Source organism: Rhincodon typus, chromosome 12 (genome assembly GCF_021869965.1).
Source record: "Rhincodon typus isolate 14 chromosome 12, sRhiTyp1.1, whole genome shotgun sequence".
In the NCBI taxonomy this organism is placed as follows: domain Eukaryota; kingdom Metazoa; phylum Chordata; class Chondrichthyes; order Orectolobiformes; family Rhincodontidae; genus Rhincodon; species Rhincodon typus.
In genome coordinates this window covers 2945656-2966817 of record NC_063343.1, presented here as the reverse complement: position 1 = coordinate 2966817, position 21162 = coordinate 2945656, and positions in this window count along the sequence as shown.

Genomic DNA, 21162 nt, shown 5'->3' with positions numbered 1-21162 from the left:
GATGTGAACCTTAGGTACAGACCTACAGTGTAGAGTCTAACCCCTGACTCCGAACTGTCTCTGACCACATTGTGCAGCATCAGGAGTCCTCTCTCACTCATGGTTATGGTACACAAGCAATATTTTGGGGCCTGCAATGATTTCTCCTGGTTGCCAAAGTAGCAAGCCCCTTCTGAGTTTCTATCCACGCTGCAGGAGGGTCTCATTCCACACCTTGAACAACAGAAAGTGCTAAGGATGCAGGGCTCTGTACGTTCAGTGTTGCCATTGTAGCTAGACACACATTTGCTCACACACCAGATGGTGAAAAGTGAATATACATTAACGTATATGACAATGTATATACAATGTAGTTTCATGCATACCACCTCCGTACTCTCAGAAGGTCACCAGCTTTCTGTTCCTCTCTGTACAGGATGCCGACTCCAGGACTAGGCTGAAGAAAGCCTACTCTATTGGCCCTGGAGTTTAGGTCTGGTGACTCTGAGGGCGTTTGTGTCAAACACGCCCAGAGACAGGTTCACCCTCCTCAGCTTGAAGTGCCACAGGAAGGAGGGTGAGAGGCAGGGTGGAGGTGGAAACCTGAGCAGTTCTGGAGTGTCTGAGGAGAAAATCTCTAGGCAGTTTTGCCTGTGCTTCCTCCTCTGACTGGGTACCGCTCCTTGTGAGGAAGAGAGGCCCAGAGCAAGGTCAAGTTTCCTCATCCCCACGTCAGGGATAGCAGGAGCTGCTGATGCTGGAGAATCTGAGATAACAAGGTGTAGAGCTGGATGAACACAGCAGGCCAAGCAGCATCAGAGGAGCAGGAAAGCTGACGTTTCGGGTCGGGACCCTTCTTAACATCAACTTTCCTGTTCCTCTGATGCTGCCTGGCCTGCCGTGTTCCTCCAGCTCCACACTGTGTTATCTCATCCCCATGTCCCCTGGATGTTGGCCGGGGAGATGGAGTGCAGGGCCGTGTGTATATCCAGCAGACTCACAGTGTGCTGGACCTGCTTCTCCATGGCAACCTGTCTTCTCAATGGTGTTGGTGTAGTCCAGCATCCTTTGTGTCAGCTTTTACACGGTGTCCCAACAAACATGCTGCTGCTTCCCCCGTCTGCTTCTACATGTCTGTAAACTCATGAATTGCTGTCACCAGGTATCGTCTCCTGCCTGGGTCTAAACAGCTTCCTGTTCTCTGGCTCTCCCTCTGACTTTAAAAGCATGACTTAAGGGCTTGCCAGTACTAAGGAGTAGGCATAAAGTTGCCACGATTATTTGGAGAGATACAGTAACTTTTTGGGGAGGTCCAGGGACAGATTTAGAATGATAATATGTTCTTCAGGCGATGACATGTGCTCTGTAGGACTGTGAAATTTGAGCAAAAAGAGATGAGGGTGTTGGAACTGTCAAACTCATTGGAACTATCAAATTTCCTGGCCAATCGATTTTTGAGTAAAAATGTTTGCTGCATAAAGAAAACAGAGCTTTCTATTTCATGCCTATGTTGTGTCTATTTCATTCTGTCTGTTGACTTAATAGCTGACGGCTGTCATCATAGGAGTTGAGGTACATGATTGATTTCACAACCTAGTCTTATTTCAGTGAGTTGCCTGCCATGTCACAATTTCATTGACAATTCCGAGTGCTCTGGAGTGTGGCTAAGAATACCAGTGTTTGTGTTTTTTTATCAGGGTTTAAGTAGTTGAAGGAGGTTAAACATAGTGACTTTTTTTTATTAATTAAAATCTCTTTTAAGTAAAGAACTTTGTCAATAGATGCTTGCAATTTTATTTAATTTCATCTTAGCATTGTCATGAGATATGCTTTTGGTGTGTTGGCATGTAGGGTGTAAAGGGAAGGAGTGGTGTTTGATGGGGATGTGAATTAGCATTAAGCTGCTAAAAAAGAGCCCATGAAGGTTAGTATAGAAGCAGAGATCAGCTTGGGGGAGGGGGTACATGGGCCAAAGTTGTGTAGCACATTGTGCCACTACTGGTGGGCATAGAGTGTATGTGTATGTCTACGTATATATCTACATATATATATGTATATGTGTATTTATATACATCATGGATACAGTTGAGAACTGGAGGGATGCTCTATATTGTTTTTTAACATCTGCGCCAAAGTGCCTGGGTACCATGCCCTGCCTTTTCCCAAAATCCCATCCACACCAAGCAGCTCCTATCTCCAGGAACAGTGGTCCCAAATTCCATTAACGACCAGCCCCATGCCCAGAAGCGGCACTCCGACTGTCTGGGTTACTTTTACCCAAGTCAGGTTTGTGAAGCTGGGAATATTCCCGACAATGTGTTCCTGACGGTACGAGTGAAAATTCAGGCCTCTGAGTTTCTCAATGAAGTGTTTCGCTGAGAGTCACTTACCTGCATCTGATGGAAACAAGTGGAGAAATTAGCTCTCCTTGTGATTGAAAAGCCCATTCCTTTCCTGTTCTCACTGAGGAGAGGATTCAGCGGTAGCATTTAGGCCCCTGAGTCAGAAGAGAGTTTGGCTTCAAGTTGACGCAATTGCAGGGGTCTGAGCACAACACTGCATCGGGGGGGGGGGGGGGGGGGGTGGTGTTCAGAAAGTGCTGCACTGTCCAGGCTTTAAATCAAAGCCCCACCAGGTACATCACAGGCCCCTCATTTGAAGAAGGGAGTTCTGGCTCTTGTCTGGGCAAAAATCTCTGAACCGAAGCCTAAAGTCAGTTTCCCTGGTTTCTGTTTTTGCGAGGAGGTGGGACACAAACCAGCTACTGAATTTCCCACCTTACGGCAGTGACAGCTGCTAAAAAGAAACTTCTCCAATGTGCGTACTTCACCTAAAGCTCCTTGGAACTTTCTACGGCGGTGAAAATTGTCAGATCATTCAAATACCAAGCTCAGCAACAAAGGGAAACCATAGGAGCAGTCAACCCCATTTCCTTTTAGTATGTTTTGAGGGAGAATGGAGTTGTCCCTTTAATACCAGCCTTGTCCTTTCAGAGCGTTGACTCACTGTTTGTAATTGTCTCAGCCTGATGGAAATTGATAACATTGCCGCTGAGACTAATTGAGCACAACATTAATGAGTGTTGTTTCCAAACAGGGTTTTCATCGGCTAAAGGCAGGTGGTGGCAGCTCTATCTATCAGGGGCCTGGGCTCAATCCTGATGCTGAAGCTACCGAATCACAAACCATGGGGTACATTGGAACAGGAGGAATGTAACACAATTCGAAAATGTCACGTAAGATCTATCAGCACAGGGTGCTGCATATGATTATGAAACTCTCTGAAATATTGGGTGTATGAGTAACCCATCCGTGTCCACACAGTGAGCCATACCCAATGTGTCTCCTCTGCTTTTCCTCCCACAATTTATTCTTTCTTGGGACTTCCCTGACAAGCATTTGTTTCCCATTCCTAATTGCCCACCACTCGAGAGGCTCGCTAGGCTGTTTCAGAGGGCTATTAGGTTCGATGTTATTGTCAGGCAGCATGGTGGCTCAATGGTTAACACTGCTGCCTCACAGTGCCAGGGTCCCAGGTTCAATCCCACCCTTGGCTGACTGCCTGTATGGAGTTTGCACGTTCTCCCCATGGCTACCTGGCCTTCTGCTAGGTACTCCAATTTCCTCCCGCAGGCTAGGAGTGTCAGCCATGGGAAATGCAGGGTTACAGGGATAAGGTAGGGGAGCAGCACTAAGTAAGATGCTCATTCAGAGGGTTGGTGTACACTTGATAAGCTGAATGGCCTGCTTCTGCACTGTAGGGATTCAATGATTATTGTTGGGTGTGGAGTCACATGTAGGCTGAATTAGATAAGGATGATGGAGTTCCTTCTGTAAAGGGCATTTATGAACCAGATCATTTTCTTGAAACAGCTGGTGATAGTTGAGGTTGTTGAGGTTGGTTGTCTCGCCGAGCTGGTTTCTTGTTTTGCAGACGTTTCATTACCGTGCTTGGTAACATCCTCAGTGCAGCCTCCAATGAAGCGTCGGTGTGTTTTCCCACCTGGTTTTTAAACTCTGGGGTCCATTGAGATGGATTGCCTCACTTCTGGTTTTCCTTCGTAGAGGAATGTATATGGAGTTGAGTTCAATGTGTTTATTAATAGCATGCTTCATGGGGTGCCATGCTTCCAGGAATTCTCGTGCCTGTCTCTGTCTAGCCTGTCCCAGGATCTTGGTGTTGTCCCAGTCGAAGTCGTGGTTCTCCTTGTCCATGTGGATTGAGATGAGTGGGTATTGGTCATGTCTTTTTGTAGCCAGTTGGTGTTCACGTGCCCTTGTTGTTAGTTTCTTTCCTGTTTGTCCGATGTAGTGTTTCTCACAGTCTCTGCAGGGGATCTTGTAGATGACATTGGTCCTGTCCATGGAGGGAGCGGGTCTTTAGTTCGGGTGAGCACTTGTCGTAGGGTTGACATGTGCCACTCTGATGCCCAGCGGTCGTAAGAGTCTTGTGGTGAGGAAACTAACAACAAGAGTACATGAACACCAACTGGCTACAAAAAGACACGACCAATACTCACTCATCTCAATCCACATGGACAAGGAGAACCACGACTTCGACTGGGACAACACCAAGATCCTGGGACAGGCTAGGCAGAGACAAGCACGAGAATTCCTGGAAGCATGGCACTCCATGAAGCATGCTATTAATAAACACATTGAACTCGACCCCATATACATTCCACTACGAAGGAAAACCGGAAGTGAGGCAATCCATCTCAACGGACCCTAGAGTTTAAAAACCAGGCGGGAAAACACACTGACGCTTCATCGGAGGCTGCACTGAGGATGTTACCAAGCACGGTAACGAAATGTCTGCGAAACAACGAACCAGCGAGCCAACCAACCTCAACACCCACAACCCAAGCTACAAATCTACTGCAAAACCTTAGAAACCAGTGATAGTTTCATGCTTAGCATTACTGAGACTCACTTTATATTCTATAGCTTTTAATTAACCAAATTTAAATTCGACCAGCTGCTGGAATGGGAGCTGGTTGGTCAGAGCTCACTACATGGGCACATGTAAATAAAGGGTGACTTGGTGATGGGATACCAGCCTCTGGGCAGTTATTTCATTGACCCAGACAGTGCTCGGTCTCTGCAGATAGGCCACTAGAGGACTATATCGTTGGGAAAAGCTGGACTGCAATTCAGTGATGGGACCCATCAGTCTGATAAATGGCTATTGAGGGGAATAATGCTGCTTGGTGCACTGACAAATCCCGAATAAACAAAGCGATTTGGAATTTTTCATTTGCATTGAATTTTGCAGCAAAGGAACGGGTTCATTTGGCCCAACTGTTGTATGCCACTTTTATGCTTTCAATGTGCCCCACACATTCTCTTTGCACACAATGCCTGGTATTTCATTCAGTGGGTTGAATATCAGGCACTGGGCACAACAGATAGCTGAATCCAATTAAGCCAACATTCAAGACAAATTTCCAAGCCCTCTTATTCCTTAGTCCTTCATGTGCTTATCTAGCTCTCTTTTTTTGTATTCATTCACGGGATGAGGGCGTCACTGGCTATGCCAGCATTTGTTGCCCATCCCTCATTGCCCAGAGGGCAGTTAGGAATCAACCATATTGCTATGGGCCTGGAGTCACATGTAGGCCCCAGACCAGGTAAGGATGGGCAGTTTCCTTCCCTAAAGGACACTAGTGAACCAGGTGGGTTTTTCCGACAATCGGCAATGGATTCACGGTCATCATTATATTCTTAATTCCAGATATTTATTAGATTCAAATTCCACCACCTGCCATAATAGGATTCGAACCCAGGTCCCCAGGACATTACCTCCCTTAAGCACACTGATGCTGATTGCCTCAACTGCCCCACCATAGTTACAAGGTTCAATTGCTGACCACCCTGTGAGCGGGTGATTTTCTCCCAGGCTTTATATTTGGCATTGCATGTGGCCGTCGGATATTTGTGCCCCTGAGTTTTGGAATATCTAGCAAGTGGAAGCATCTATTCTATAACCCTCATCACTTTAAAGACCTGCATCAGGTCACCCCTCAGTCTTCTCTATTTGAGTAAAAGAAGTTTGTTCAGCCTTTCCCAAGATTGTTATGACCTCCCAACTACTGTATCATTTAATGCGCGATATCTTTTTTATAACACAGAGATCCAAAAAATACACAGCACTTCCATCTATGGTCTGGTTTAACATCAGTCATACAGTCATACAGTCATACAGCATGGAAACAAACCCTTCGGTCCAACCAGTCCATGCCGAGCATAATCCCAAACTAAACTAGTCCCACCTGCCTCGTCCTGGTCCATATCCCTTCAAGCCTTTCCTATTCATATACTTATCCAAATGTCTTTTAAATGCTGTAACTGTACCCACATCCACCACTTCCTCAGGAAGTTCATTCCACATGGGAACACTCTCTGTGTAAATGATTTGCCCGTCCTGTCTTTTTTAAATCTCTCTCTTCTCGCCTTAAGAAATGTGCCCTCTAGCCTTGAAATCCCCCATCCTATGGAAAAGACACCTAAATCCTATCTATACCATCATTATTTTATAAACTTCTTTAGGTCATCTGGCAACCTCCTACGTTCCAGTGAACTAAGTCTCAGCCTTTATAACTCAAACCTTCCATTCCTGGCAACATCCTGTCCTGTGTAGACGCTCAAAAGCTTTGAGTAAACAAGGTGTTAAATAAAAACTTGCAAGTTGACCCTATATTAGTCCATGAACTGTAAGATGGACCCACTTAAACATTTGAAACTGTATTTTGCTATGTCTGTGTTTGCTGTAAACAATTTAGGTTCACAAGACATTTATAGGACCTTTTACAATTCCCTCTATGCAGCAAAAATAATCCTCTAGGACAATCTGTCTCACTTTTTTGAACATTAAAAGTTCTTGGCAGCTACAAAAGTTCTGCTTTTATGATTTTTAGGGAGCATTGCCAGTTGACCCAGCAGCTGTTCCCTCGGTTATTAAGAAATATACCACTCGATGTTTTCCTGAAGCAAGTTTCTGTGCGTTGGACTGCTCAGGGCAGCGTTAGCAGTACCACTGAAGGCACAACTCAAGTGATTGGAAATAAAACAAAAAGAAGTTGCATTTATTTAGCACCATTCACAGTCTCAGAATTCCCCAGGATCCTTTTTGGTCAGTGCATTGAGTGTAGGATTTGGGAGGTTATGTTATGGCTGTACAGGACATTGGTTAGGCCTCTTTTGGAATACTATGTTTAATTCTGGTCTCCCAGCTATAGGAAGGATGTTGTGAAAGTTGGAAGGGTTCAGAAAAGATTTACAAGGATGTTGCCAGGGTTGGAAGGTTTGAGCTATAGGGAGAGGCTGAATAGGCTGGGGCTATTTTCCCTGCAGCGTTGGAGGCTGAGGGGTGACCTTATAGAGGTTTGTAAAATCATGAGGGGCATGGATAGGGTGAATAACCAAGGTCTTTTCCCCAGTGTGGGGGAGTCCAAAACTAGATGGGATTGGTTTAAGGTGAGAGGGGAAAGATATAAAAGGGACCTGAGGGGCAACTTTTTCACACAGAGGGTGGTGTGTGTGTGGGATGAGCTGCCAGAGGAAGGGGTGGAGGCTGGTACAATTACAACATTTAAAAGGCATCTGGATGGGTATATGAACAGGAAGGGTTTAGAGGGATATAGGCAAAATGCTGGCAAATGGGACTAGGTTAATTCAGGATATAGGGTCAGCATGGACGAGTTGGACCGAAGAGTATGTTCCCGTGCTGAACAACTGTATGACTCTCTGACTCTATCTCAAATTCAGTCCTTTTGAAGCGTAGTCAGTCTTGTCATAGTAGCCGTATGGGCACAGCAAGGCTGCCACATACAGCATTTTGTGATTTTTTTTTCGGGTGGCTGAGTCTGGACACTGGGGATAACCCCCCTGTTCTATTACTTTCATCCTTTAGAGTGAACAGACCAGGCCTCTGTCTAAAAATATCATTCAAATGGTGGCACCTCCAACATGGCAGCACTTTGTCAGTACTGTACAGAGCTCAATCCTTTGTAGTGAATCCAGAAACCACAGTCCTTTGACTCAGTGTGGCAGTAAACCGTGAGTTTTTGAACTCCATCAAGCTGCTGTATTCTTTGCAATGTCGTCTTTCCCATTGCCATCAAACACTGGTCTCTCTGAGTGAGCCTGCAACTGTCACCAATCCTTTACCAGGCCGACCTACCCCACAAATCTTAAGTAAAAACCGAGAGAATTGGAGGTGCTGGAAATCAGAAACAAAAACAGAAGTCGCTGGAAAAGCTCAGTGGGTCCGGCAGCATCTGTGGAGAGAGAAATCAGAGTTAACGTTTCGGGTCTGGCGACTCTTCCTCAGAACTCAAATCAGATGTGAAAGGACAAGTCTTGCTTGCTGTCTGCCTCCATGTAACAACGGTCTTCAAACATTTCTGGAAGCTGAGGTTTTCCAGCAGTAACTTGCCCAGAGAAGTCTTCCTTGACCAGGGCTGCCTAAAAAACGGGAAAATGGCTAGTTTACTTTGAAATTCGATGTCTCACGTCAACAGTGATAATCAATGTATGGAGCAAGAAGATGAATCAAAATTGCAATGACTTAAGAAACTTCTTTCTCCTAAATAAGGACATGGACTCACACAGCGTAGGAAAGGCCCTTCGACCCATTGAGTCTGTACCACCACTAAATGTGCGCTGATCCCCATTTCCTGCAGTTGTCCCGTATCCTTGAATGTTCTGATAGTTCACGTGCTCATCCAGACATATTTTAAAGGTTGTTAAAGGACATTAAAATCAGGAGCCCATCGGCCCTGTTCTGCCACACAAGGCCTGGTCTTGCCTTTAAGTTTTTTGTTGATCTCCTGTAGGTCGAGAATCTGTCTGATCAGCCTTGACAATTGCTCACTGGCCTCTCGGACAGAAAATTCCAAAGACAAACAGCCTCCTGAAGCAAGGAGTCCTCATCCCTTCAGTCTTGAATGGGGAGGCTTCTTTTGTTTTGAAATGGGGAGGCGATGGTCTAGTGGCATTATTGCTGGACTGTTAATCCAGAGACCCCCCCGTAATGCTTTGGGGGAACCTGGGTTCAAATCCCACCACAGCAGCTGGTGAAATTGGATATCAGCTAAAATCTGGAAATAAGATTCTAATGAAGACCATAAAACCATTATCAATTGTCAGGGAAGGAGACTGCCCATCCTTACCTGGTCTGGCCTACCTGTGACTCCAGACCCATAGCAATGTGGTTGACTCTTAATTAGGGAGAGGCAATAAATGCTGACATAGCCAACGACGTGAATGAATTTAGGACAAAGAAACTGTGTACCTTGGTTTTACGTTATCTCATCACCCATCCTGTCATGTTCACCAGGCTCCCTGTCCAATCCTTTGGCTACCTCACTGGTCCTGCTTTGGTTTGGCAGCCATTTTGTCTGCCCTGTGAAGGACCTTGATCTTTTCTTATGGCTGCTGGTGCTATTTAAATGTAAACTGTTGTTGTTGTTCCCCTGATATTGCAGCAGCAGGCTTCAGGATGGATATCACAGAATCCTGCATGTCTGGGATTGTCAGAAGTTTAAAAATAACAAGTTAAAATGCATTTGTCTGTTGCAGGTGACCCTGAGAGTGAGCAGAATAAAGGCACCAATGCTGAAGCATTGGGTCAAGAATCTCTTGCATTTACAAGGCATCTTTAATGCTGCAAAGAATCCCAAAGAATTTCAGAGGTGTGCAATCTGGCAAAGACCCACAGCACTGTGGTTGACTCTGAACTGCCCTCTGGGCAATTAGGGATGGACAATAAATGCTGCCCTGGCCAACGATGCCCTCATCCCGTTAATGAATTAGAGAAAAAGCATGTCAAAGAAAGGCGCGAATGAACAGGGGACCAAAAGAAATAAGAGGGTCGATTTTAAGAAACATTTGTAAAGGGTGTGGAGAGACTGAGGCGGGTGGGGGGCCTGGGGGGAGGTAGTTCCAGAGGCGAGGATTTGATAGCTGAAGGCTGGTCGCTAATGTTAGGGCATAACTTGGGGGCATGTGAGTTGGTGGAATGCTGATTTGTTGTGGGGCGGGGGGGAGAGGAGGGAACGAGGCAAGGTCACAGAGGTATTTGAATTCAATGAGGAGATATTTCAGATCTCTCGATTGTCTGTGCCACGTTTGACGACCTCAGCTGAAGCAAAGTTGCAATAACCTTCAGTCAGTCGGCAAGAAGCATAGGCACCAGAATAGGGTAGGTTTGAGCTGCACTGCAATGTCTGTTAGCCGGACCCAGGCTTTTATATGTGAAGTTTGGGCAAAAAACAAAGTGAAAAAACAAACTGTGCAGATGTCATTCCCGATCCCTGATGGAAACAGACCCTTCGGCCCAACAAGTCCACACCGACCCTTGGAGCATCCCACCCAGACCCATCCCCCTATAACCCACCTAATCTACACATCCTTGAACACTACAGGCAATTTAGCATGGCCAATCCACCCTAACCTGCACATCTTTGGACTGTGGGAGGAAACCGGAGCACCCGGAGGAAACCCACGCAGACACGGGGAGAACTCCACAGAGATTTGACAACAAACCATAAACTACCCTCAGTCATGTTATTGCTCTGATATGTCACTGAGACGGTGTGTGGCAGGACCTGCACTGTAATTAAAGTACATTTAAAAAATCCACTTTCAATTTATCAGAACTGATTGATTTTTTTCCTTTAAATATCAGTTTGCTGATGATATCAGGGACCGTTCTGAGAGCACAGTGCAACAAAATTACTTTGTCATTGATGTGGTTTTTTTTTTGAGGTTGGGAAACTCTTACTGTGAAAGCTTCAGCAAAGTTTCCAAGGGAGTGAGGGAGAATTAATGCTGCATGCTGTTGGCAGCTAAGCATAGGTCGGTGTTGTTAACCAGGCTGTTCAGAATAAGATTTAACCCAGCGATAGGTTCTCGATTAGGAAGCGGATCAAGGGTTACGGGGGAAAGCTGGAGAATGCGATTGAGAAACATATCAGCCATGATCAAATACTGGAGCAGACTTGATGGGCCAAATGGCCTAATTCTGCTCCTATGCCTTATGGTTTAACTAGGGCCTTCTAGCTCAGAGGGACGGGCACTGCCACTGCACCACAAATGCCCTAACAAAGCACTTATAGGTTTGTGTGAATTTCTTTTTCTCTTACTCTGATTAATGTGTACAGGATGGTCAAGCTATTACTAAAACTACAACATACCACAGAGCTTTGACCAATTGAATAAAAGAGTGAGAGAGTGAATGAGTGAGAGAGAGAATGATGAGTGAGAATGAGAGAGTGAATGAGTGAGTAACTGAGTGAGAGAGTGAGTGAGAGAGTGATGAGTGAGTGAGTGAGGTAGAGAGTGAGTGATTAGAGAGTGAGTGATGAGAGTGAGTGAGTGAGAGAGTGATGAGTGAGAATGAGAGTGAGTGAATGAGTGAGTGATTGAGTGAGAGAGAGTGAGAGAGTGATGAGTGAGAGTGAGGTTGAGAGTGAGTGATTAGAGAGTGAGTGATGAGAGTGAGTGAGTGAGAGAGTGATGAGTGAGAATGAGAGTGAATGAGTGAGACAGTGATGAGTGATTAGAGAGTGAGTGAGTGAGAGTGAATGAAAGAGAGAGAATGAGTGAGTGAGACTGAATGTGTGAGTGTGAGAGTGAATGTATGAGTGAGTGAGAGAGTGAATGAGAGTGAGCGAGTAAGTGAGCGAGAGTGAGCGAGAGAGAGTGTGTGAGAGTGAGTGAGCGAGTGAGTGAGTGAGAGTGAATGTGTGTGAGCGAGAGAGTGAGTGTGTGAGCGAGTGAGTGAGAGTGAGTGAGTGAGAGTGAGCAAGAGAGTGGTTGAGTGAGTGAGTGAGTGAGTGAATGTGAGAGACACACAATAATTTACACAGCTAGATTTGTCAGAAATGATTTGTTCACGATGTCTCTGAGGCAGTGAATTGGGGTCTACATGATAAGACCTCAACGCCATCTCCTGTTCTCTAACCCAGTCAGCCAGCACTATGGCCTAACTGCAGGATGTGTACTGTCATTGCAATCAGGCTCAATCTTTCCTACCTGTCAGAGTGGCCTTTCTGACAATGAGAAAACAAAACTTTGGACCCAGCACAGCACCTGCTCAGGCGCTGTAAACAATACGGAGATTAGACCCATCCATCTGTTTATATCAGCAGCTGCTCTACTCATTGATGGCTTCTTGTAAGCATCAGCAAACAGTGAGATGTAAATCATTTTCCACTACAGCACGTAGATGTCTGATCATCTGGCAAAAAGTTAAAACAGAATTGCCTGGGAGAAAGGCACCGAGTGAATTAACTGACCCACTACAACTGGTTGCGCAGGGACCTGTAGTATCAGTTGTTTGTGTGGTGAACAAGGTCAGAAGCTAGTTTGTAGCATCCTCTGCTGGTGTGCGTGAAGAATCTGACGATTATAGCAGACTGCAGGTTCTCCATTTAATCTGCAAAATGACGTCGCCACTACGCTCGTCATCCCAGCTGTAGCATCGCCTCAGTTATAGCTTCGTATTGATATCAAAACTGTTCAACCAACTGAAGCTAAGATGTTTTATAGTATCATCTCAATTATAGCTTCATATTGAAATCGAAAGTGTTCAACCAACTAAGCTAAGATATTTCATAGTCATAGAGTCATACAGCACTGAAACAGATCCTTCAGTCCAACCATAATCGCAAACTAAACTAGCCCTACCTGCCTGCTCCTGACCCATATCCCTTCTAACCTTTCTTAGTCACGTACGTATCCAAATGTCTTTTAAATGTTGTAATTGTACCTGCATCCACCCCTTCCTCTGGCAGTTCATTCCACACACGAACCACTCTCTGCGTGAAAAAAGTTGCCCCTCATGTCCTTTTTAAATCTTTCTCCTTTCACCTTAAAAATATGCCCCCTAGTTGTGAACTCCCCCACCTTTCGGGAAAAGACCCTTGTCGTTCATGTTAACTAACGGCCTGTTAGATTTTGACATAGAATCTTCCAGAAGAGGAGAATGCAATTCAGCCCAGCTCCTCTTACCAGAACCCCCTCAAAAGTTTGTTCACTTCAGTTGAAGCTCCTCCAATCTTCTCCCGCGTTGAGGCAAACAATCCCAGTTGGTCCGTTCTTTCGACAAAAACAAATCCACCCACTCCAAGAATTTATCAGCCATCCGCACCAAATGTGAACACGAGCTGCCAAACGAGACTTAGCAACTTCTGTACTCTGTGCTCACGGTCACAGATGTTGTAGAGTTGGTTCGCAATGTTGTCAACCCTAACCCTGCTACCTTGAAAGATGTAAGAAGACGAACACAAGCAGCCCCAATCCCCTCATACTGATCGCTCCCCCCGCACCAATTTGTACTTAAGAATCTGTACCCTGGGACCTTGGTGCACAAGACGGCACCTTACGTGGCAACTTGTAAACTTTTCCCTGCCCGTGTGACAATAACGCTCATTCAATTCATTCAAATCTTCAACTCCCAGCCGCTGCACCTTTGCTCCCCTACACTCTGGGGTTCTGCTGTCTAATTTATCCCCTAACTGCACTGCTCACACTCAGCGAGCACAAATGCATCCCTAGTTCTACCCATATTGCTGGTACCCACATGCACCAAGGTGACTGTCTTCTGCCCCTCCTACTGGGAGTTCCTCCCTGGCCGTGCATTGAAACCCTGAGCCTTAACACCTGGGCAGATAGCCCATCCTACAATCACACCTCATCGCATGCCCCTTTATTATGGGCCAACTCATTCTCTGCTTCACTTAACTCACTTATACTGGTGGGTGGTTGGTTGGCTCACTGAGCCGAGTCGTTAGTTCGCAGACGTTTCATTACCCTGCTGGGTAACATCATCAGTGCAGCCTCCGATGAAGCGCTGTTGTGTTTTCCCGCCTGGTTTTTAAACTCTGGGGACCGTTGGATTTGATTACCTCATTTCCGGTTTTTCTTCGCAGGGGTGGATATATAGGGTCTTGGTATATGTTTTTTGTTGACAGCCGTCTTGGTGGGGAACCAGGCCTCTAGGAATTCCCGTGCCTGTCTCTGTTTGGCCTGTCCCAGGATCCTGGTGTTGTCCCAGTCGAACTGGTGTTTCTCCTTATCCTTGTGAATGGAGATGAGTGAGTACTGGTCGTGTCTTTCTGTTGCTCATTGGTGTTCATGTACTCTTGTGGCCAGTTTCCTCCCTACCTGTTCAATGTAATGTTTGTCGTAGTCCTTACATGGAATCTTGTATATCACGTCGGTTCTGTCCATAGTGGGCAAGGGGTCTTTGGTTCGAGTTAGCAGTTGGCGTAGTGTTGATGTGGGTGTATGTGCTACTCTGATGCCCAGTGGTCGTAGTAGCCTTGTCGTCAGTTCGGATATGTTCTTGATGTAAGGTAGAGAGATGACTGTGTTGGGGCGTGTAGTATCTTCCTGTTGTTTGTGTGATAGGCATCGTCGAACCCAGTTGTTCGGGTATCCGTTGTCCTTAAATACATGGTTGAGGTACTCTTCTTCATTTTGGCGTAGTTCTGTGTTGTTGCAGTGTGGTGTTGCTCGTTTAAACAGAGTTTTCATGCAACTTTGTTTGTGGGTGTTGGGGTGGTTGTTGTTGAGATTCAGTACTTGATCAGTGTGTGTGACTTTCCTGTGTACCTTTGTCAGGAATTCCCCTTTGGTTCCATGTTCTACCATGACGCCCAGGAATGAGAGCTGTTCGTTCTTTTCCTCTTCCCTGGTGAATCTGTTCCCGGTGAGTGTTGTTTATAAGTTTGTGTGTTTCCTCTAGTTTGGTCCGTTTGATGATGATGAAAGTGTCGTCCACATATCGAATCCATAGTTTGGGTTGGATCTGCGGAAGGGCCATGCTTTCAAGTCTCTGCATCACTGCTTCTGCTATTAGTTGGAGATAGGTGACCCCATGGGTGTCCCGTTGATCTGTTCATAGATTTGGTCATTAAAGGTGAAGTGGGTCGTGAGGCATAGGTCCAGTAGTTTCAGCATGTTGTCTGTAGAGATGGTGTCACTCAGGTCTTGTTCTTGTTTTAGTAGTGCTGTCATTGTTTCTCTTGCAGTGGTATGTCAATCGATGTGACTAGGGCAGTGACGTCAAATAAGGCCGTGGTCTCGTCCTCATCTATTCTTAAGTCCTTGAGGGATTTGAGGAACTCCTGGGCTGAGCGGATTGAGTGGATTGACCTGCTTACGAGGTGCTTTAGTCTTCGATGTAACTCTTGGCTAACCTGTGTGTTAGTGTGCCTGGGAGGGAGACTATGGGTCTGAGGGGTACTTCCGGTTTGTGTACCTTTGGGAGGCCATAGAATTGGGGGGTGTTTGTCCCTTCAGGTTTCATTTTTAGGTAGTCCGTTTTGTTGATTTTTCCAGTCTGTTTGAGTCTCTTTAGTGTGTAGATTATTTTGTTACCCAGTTGCGATGTCGGGTCCATTTACACTTGCCGATATGTGTTCGTGTCTGCTAGTAGTGTCTGTGCTTTAGTGAGGGAGTCCTGTTTGTTTAGTATTACTGTCACACGTCCTTTGTCCACTGGTACAACGGCGCTTCATCGGAGGCTGCACTGATGATGTTACCCAGCAGTGTAATGAAACGTCTGCAAACTAACGAACCAGCTCGGCGAGCCAACCAACAACAACATCCACAACCCGAGCTACAAATCTACTCAAGACCTTAATTCATTTATAATTAATAAGCACTATCATTCACACTAAACTTTATTACTGCCGATAAACTTTACAAATACTAATAATACCATGCAATTGTAGTAAAACCTTACAATTACAAATGAATTACCTGAGTCGTTAATTGTAAACAAGAAAAATAATATTTCTTGGTGACTTCGTGGCTTTCTCCCCAAACACAACTGCTCACAGCCCCAGGACTGCGGGAGGAAACCCACACAGACACGTGGAGAATGTTCAAATTCCACACAGACAGTCGCTGGAGGGTGGAATCGAACCCAGGTCCCTCACACAGTGAGGCATAATGTGGAGAGGCCGGTGATGGACTGGGGTTGATAAGGTCAGAAATCACACGACACCAGGTTATAGTCCAACAGGTTTATTTGAAATCACAAGCTTTTGGAGCCTCGCTCCTTCTTCAGGTGTTAGTGAGAGAGGGAGTATCAGACACAGAGGTTATACGTAAAAGATGAAAGGTTTACACCATTGAGGAGGATGTACTAAACAAACCTAAGATGATGTTAAGTTTAGTTTTGTTTGTTTGTTTATTGTCTGTTTAGTACATCCTCATTAACGGTGTGATGATATTTTACTTATAAATGTGTCTGATACTCCCTCTCTCACTAACACCTGAAGAAGGAGCGAGGCTCCGAAAGCTTGTGCTTTCGAATAAACCTGTTGGACTATAACCTGGTGTCCTGTGAATTCTGGTACAATGGGGCAGCAATGCTAACCACTGAGCTACTGTCCCACCCCGAATGTTCTGCAACCTGACAGTGACACAGTCTAACGCAGAAAGAGTAACAGCCTGTTATGTTGTGCCTGTGTCCTATTTGCCTGTCAACGAAAGCTCTGCAGAGCTGTGCTGAGCCCCAATAAACTCCCACATGATAAACTCCCTTCTGGTCTGAGAGCAATGTTGGGAGGGTTTTTCTTGCCCAACGTTAAAGAGGAACGCAGCGGGTTTATAAAGAGGCCTTCACGGGCCATTCGAGTAGTTTTGAGAGCTGGGGTGGGAGGACACAATGTGGCAGCGTAGTGAGACCTCAAACAGCAGCTTGGCTAAAGGATATGGTGTCACTCACAAACAGCAGCTCAACTCCAGAACTTTGCTCCAGCCTGCATCAAATTGTAGAACAAACTTCCTCATGTAGAAAAGGTGGCTGTACAAATGAACTCTCCAAGGGTTTGTTCCTGGTTGACTTGGAGCAGCCTGTGATAACTTCAGGATTTTAGTTGCCCACCTACATTTTAGCAGCTCTTTTACAAGTAATTAATCAGTACACAGGTTAATAAGCACACTCTGCCACCCAGTGGTGGGATCTGGTTTTGCAGCGGTCAGCTGACAGACCCTTTGGGTCAACTCGTCCACGTTGACGAGATATCCTAAATTAATCTTTGCCAGCATTTGACCTATAACACTGTAAACCCTTCTTATTCATGTGCCCGTCGTTGCTTTTAAATGTTGTAATTGTACCAGGCTCCACCACTTCCTCTGGCAGCTCTATTCTAGGCCCGAAACGTCAGCTTTCCTGCTCCTCTCATGCTGCTTGGTCTGCTGTGTTCATCCAGCTCTACACCTTGTTGTCTCTATTCCATACACGCACCACCCTCTGTGTGAAAAAGTTGCCCCTTAGTCCCCTTTTAAATCTTTCTCCTCTCACCTTAAACCTATGCCGTCTTTGTCAGGACCATCACACACATCCACAGTGGAGTGTTCGAGACAGATTGTGACGTTTAAAATTCATCTCTCTCCCTATTCTCACCAAATGTCCACAATCAGAGTGAAATTTATTCCCTCCCCCACGTACGTCTGTTTGCGGACCCTGACATCGGAAGGACCACCACAAAAGATTTGGAAAGATAAACCAAAGCAAGGTTTATTCTTAGCCCCGAGGATGGCGGGAGCACTTTGCAACACAGATATGGTTGAAAGCATTCAAGGAGAGACCAAACTGAAATCGATAAAGAGAGTTTTAATTAGAAACAAGTTGTGTCCAAAACAACTCAGCGACAATGTCCTTGCTTTTAAGATGGAGTTCAAAGCAGGAGTTAGCAGTCTGGAATTCCTCATTGGAGTTATTGATTGGCTAACTGCCAGCTCAGGAGTGGCAAACAGTTTATTCTCTTTAAAATTTCTTCACAGGCCTCATGAGGAATATTGCATAATTGTTTTTCTTTTGTTTTGATGAAGTAAGGCCCAAGTGAAGAGAGTATAAATGGTGATTTGCTAGGACATAGTGTGACTCCTGAACTGATTGCTATTTTCGAAGTGAATGATTAAAGGCAGTTGTGAGTCAGCGCTGTGGAAGTCATTGGGCCAAGCTTCCTTAAAGGGGGGGGGGGGGGGGCGGTGGTAATAGTTACCTTTGAGATAAAGGCTTACGTTGCTGATAACCAACTGCCAAGGCCCATCTCAGACATTAAGTGGAATGTCATTAACACATTGTACAGTGTAGCGGAATCTGGTAGTTCTAATACGTAAGATTTTTTTTCTAGAGACCGTATGTCTCCATGATGTTTTATAATACACTAGTTATCATTTCAGTTCCATCAGGAGGTACATAAGACATCAATTGCCTGGCTGACTTACCTCTGAGAAGCTTCTGGAAGAGGCCCACAAAGTTCAGTTAAGTCCACATATTGTGGGCCATGTAATGTGTTTTTAAAATAGTTACCATATATGTACCCAAGTTGCTTTTCAATCTGACTGTGACAAAAGAAACAGGCTGGCAAATAATTACACGTGAACACTGAGGATGAGGGGTACATAAATCATAAAATATTACATCTGTATTATGTTCAATATGGCAGTGATAATAATGGATCTGTGTCATTTGACACAGAATCGGTGTATCAGTACGCTGATAAAACTGAATTCTCTACCATGAATGAGCAATAGTGTGAGGACAGTGGGCTCACAGATAGAGCACATGATACCTATGTTTTGTACTTAATTAGAAGTTAGGAAGTTCCCTCAATCAGCTAGTTCCCTTTATTCTTATTATGAAACTTAATTTAAGGGCCAAGGTCCAGCATTCATTATTTGTAAGGAGTAGAAGAGGGTAAAATAACTCCACAGAGGCTGGTGTCCCATCACCAAGTCACCCTTTATTTACATGTGGAGAGTCCTTGACACTGCCCCAGCTCCCTCAGAGCCAGCTCCTAAAGTGAGCAGAACTCCTGACCCTCCTGTTTCTATCTGTCAGCCAGGGCTCCCTGATTGGACCAGGCTAACAGCCCCAATCAGGGAACTCACATTCTATGATGTCCAGAGATAGTAGGAACTACAGATGCTGGAGAATCTGAGATAACAAGGTGTAGAGCTGGATGAACACAGCAGGCCAAGCAGCACCAGAGGAGCAGGAAAGCTGACGTTTCAGGTCTAGACCCTTCTTCAGAAATGGGGGAGGGGAAGGGGATTCTGAAATAAATAGGGAGAGAGGGGGAGGCAGATGGGAGATGGACAAAGGAGAAGATAGGTGGAGAGGAGACAGACAGGTCAAGGAGGTGGGGTTGGAGCCAGTAAAGGTGAGTGTAGGTGGGGAGTTAGGGAGGGGATAGGTCAGTCCAAGGAGGACGGACAGGTCAAGGGGGCGGGATGAGGTTAGTAGGTAGGAGATGGGGGTGGGGCTTGAGGTGGGAGGAGTGGATAGGTGGGAGGAAGGACAGGTTAGGGAGGCGGGGACAAGCTGGGCTGGTTTTGGGATGCGGTAGGGGGAGGGGAGATTTTGAAGCTTGTGAAATCCACATTGTTACCATTGGGCTGCAGGGTTCCCAAGCGAAAAATGAGGTGCTGTTCCTGCAACCTTCGGGTGGCATCGTTGTGGCACTGCAAGAGGCCCAGGGTGGACATGTCGTCCAAGGAGCGGGAGGGGGAGTTAAAATGGTTTGCGACTGGGAGGTGCAGTCGTTTGTCGCGAACTGAGCGTAGATGTTCCACAAAGCGGTCCCCAAGCCTCCGCTTGGTTTCCCTGATGTAGAGGAGGTCACAAGGTGAACATCTGTTTGATGTGGAAAATCTTCTTGGGACCTGGGATGGGGGTGAGAGAGGAGGTGTGGGGGCAGGTGTAGCACTTTCTGCGGTTGCAGGGAAAAGTGCTGGGTGTGGTGGGGCTGGTGGGGAGTGTGGAGCAGACAAGGGAGTCACGGAGAGAGTGGTCCCTCCGGAAAGCAGTTAAGGGTGGGGAGGGAAAAATGTCTTTGGTGGTGGGGTCGGATTGCAGATGGCAGAAGTGTTGGAGGATGATGCGTTGGATCCGGAGGTTGGTGGGGTGGTACGTGAGGACGAAGGGGATTCTGTTTTGGTTGTTATTGCGGGGAGGGGTTGTGAGGGATGAGTTTCAGGAAATGCGGGAGACACGGTCGAGGGCGTTCTCGACCACTAAGGGGGGGAAGTTGCGGTCCTTGAAAAACGAGGACATCTGAGATGTAAGGGAGTGGAATGCCTCATCCTGGGAGCAGATGCGGCGGAGGCAAAGGAATTGGGAATAGGGGATGGCATTTTTGCAGGAAGGTGGGTGGGAGGAGGTGTACTCTAGGTAGCTGTGGGAGTCGGTCGGCTTGAAATGGATATCGGCTTCCAGGTGGTTGCCAGAGATGGAAACAGAGAGGTCCAGGAAGGGGAGAGAGGTATCAGAGATGGTCCAGGTGAACTTCAGGCACCTTCCACCCCAACCTTAAGGAAGTCAGGTCTCAGGCTGACCAACGGGAGTTTGAAGTTTTATTTAATTCCGCCTTGAGACTGTGCTTCACAGCTGCCGTACCGTACAATGTCAATGATCTCAAGACCAAGGATCACTTGCACTTCCTAGAAACATCTGCCAGACATGTGGTGGGAGATGTGTCTCTCGGACTGGGCCACACCAAGACCCATAGAACCCATGACACAGAATTTCCCAGGTGGACAGTGACACTCATTAGCTAGTGATTGCCATCAACTGCATTGCTAGAATATTTGGGGAAACCAGGACCGAGAAAAACTGTGGATCCTGAAAATCAGAGACAAAAGCAGAAACTGCTGGAAAAACTCAGCAGGTCTGTCAGGATCTGGGCATTGATTGGCTCTATGTGCACTATGATTGGACAGTACAGATGCTGCTCTAGGATTGGCTGATGGATATCTAGTCTGACCGGTCAAGACTACGATTGGTCCAGATATTGCGCGCTCCGATTGGTTAGATCAGATCCTGGGCGGTGATTGGGAGGTTTCGCGGTTCCCTGTGTTGTGACTGGCTGCAGGATTTCCAATCCTATTGGTTGGATAATATCTTGGGCTGTGATTGGGAGGTTGCACGTCGCTGTGTTGTGATTGGCTGGAAGGGTCACCGATCGGGTTAGAACCGACCGCGGGCTGTGATTGGGAGGCTGCGCAGAGCTGCGCTGTGATTGGCTGGAGCGTGTACAATCGGATTGGTTAGCCCGGACGGCGGGCTGTGATTGGGAGGCTGGGCTGTGTCGCGTTGTGACTGGCTAGAGCGTGTACAATCGGATTGGTTAGCTCGGACGGCGGGCCGTGATTG